Below are 1,374 nucleotides of genomic sequence, written 5' to 3' on the forward strand. Positions count from 1 at the left end.
CTGAATATTCAAAAAGTCTTTATACAGTCCTGAATTAAGATCTCCCACCACCCTCCTCAATACAAGCATTTGTTACAAATAATTAGGACCACAAAGTGGAAAAATATCATATTGCTATTAAGAGTTCTCTCCTGAAGTATAGCAACAGGTTGGAAATTAAGCCCTCCAACCCAAATATGCTGCGCCAACATCAGAGCTCACAGACTTGCAGTTCTTGCTGTGGCTAGTGCTGCTCATGTTTAGGACCTGTGCTCATGGGAAGAGATGGAGCTGCTACCACACACATGATGAAGTGTTGCCTTGAGGTTTCCTAGGCACACGCAACAGTCTATCTATACACTAAGGTTTTATATTTAGAATACTCAGATCAATGCAGTTGCATTGTGAGGGGATAGAAAAAAAATTATACAAGACTGAGGTAAATGGATCCCTAGTGATTCACAAGGTCAGTGTAAGTAGCAGCACATACTACTGGTGCAGATTACAAAAACTAGCATTTCGGCCTTCAACACGTATCCCAACATTGAGCAAAGGCCAAGCACAAAGTAGCCTACCACAACGCGCCTGCCTTTCTCTTCTCGCTACTTCTTCCACTCCAGCACGTGTCTGCTATTGTGCTGATCACAGGGATTACAAAGGAATAATCCAGGACAGCATTTCAGCACAAAAGCAGTTTAGAAAGGCAGTAAAACAGGGTAATCCCCTACTGGCATCACTCCAAAGCACGTGTCTGCTATTGTGCTGATCACAGGGATTACAAAGGAATAATCCAGGACAGCATTTCAGCACAAAAGCAGTTTAGAAAGGCAGTAAAACAGGGTAATCCCCTACTGGCATCACTCCAAAGCACAAAGCTATCACATGGATTAGCTTCACAGCAGAGACGAAATGCACTGGGTGCCGTAAGCAGTAGAGGTATCACTCCCATTTTATAACAAGGCTCAATAGGAAAGTTTTGACCATGGATCACAGTATTTGTCAATGCAGAAGAAAGTTCTGTCACCGTTTTTCGAACAGGCAGAGGTCACATCAAGATGTTCGTGTCATCAGCCATAAGGTCATTGAGGAGGCTAGGAGGATACAGACCTGAGAAAGTTTTTCTAATACTGTCACCACAAGCCAAACACAAATGTAGTAAGATAGTGACTAGAAGCTGTAGTAAGATAAAGGAAAGCAACCTGCAGCCTCTGTTCCCTACAAACTGCATCCACTTAATGTCTGCGGCAGAAGGAATCTCCCAAGACATCAATATACAGTCCTGATACAATGCTACCATGATCACTTAAGCCAACCCTTAACCTGAAGCGTAGGCAAGTGCCAGTTCTACTACTTGACTACCAGCAGGACATCCTCACCTTCAGGCATCTTCCCTAC

At 43.4% G+C, this 1,374-nt stretch overlaps 1 protein-coding gene across 1 annotated transcript in view; it reads right to left on the reverse strand.

Moving 5' to 3' along the window:
• The window catches only part of LOC104498996 (WASH complex subunit FAM21-like), a 36,551-nt gene that overhangs the window by 1,135 nt on the left and 34,042 nt on the right, over positions 1-1,374 (reverse strand). The gene's annotated exons all lie outside the window — the stretch shown is intronic.

The sequence above is a fragment of the Buceros rhinoceros genome, unplaced genomic scaffold (assembly GCF_000710305.1).
Source record: "Buceros rhinoceros silvestris isolate BGI_N320 unplaced genomic scaffold, ASM71030v1 scaffold20038, whole genome shotgun sequence".
NCBI lineage: Eukaryota > Metazoa > Chordata > Aves > Bucerotiformes > Bucerotidae > Buceros > Buceros rhinoceros.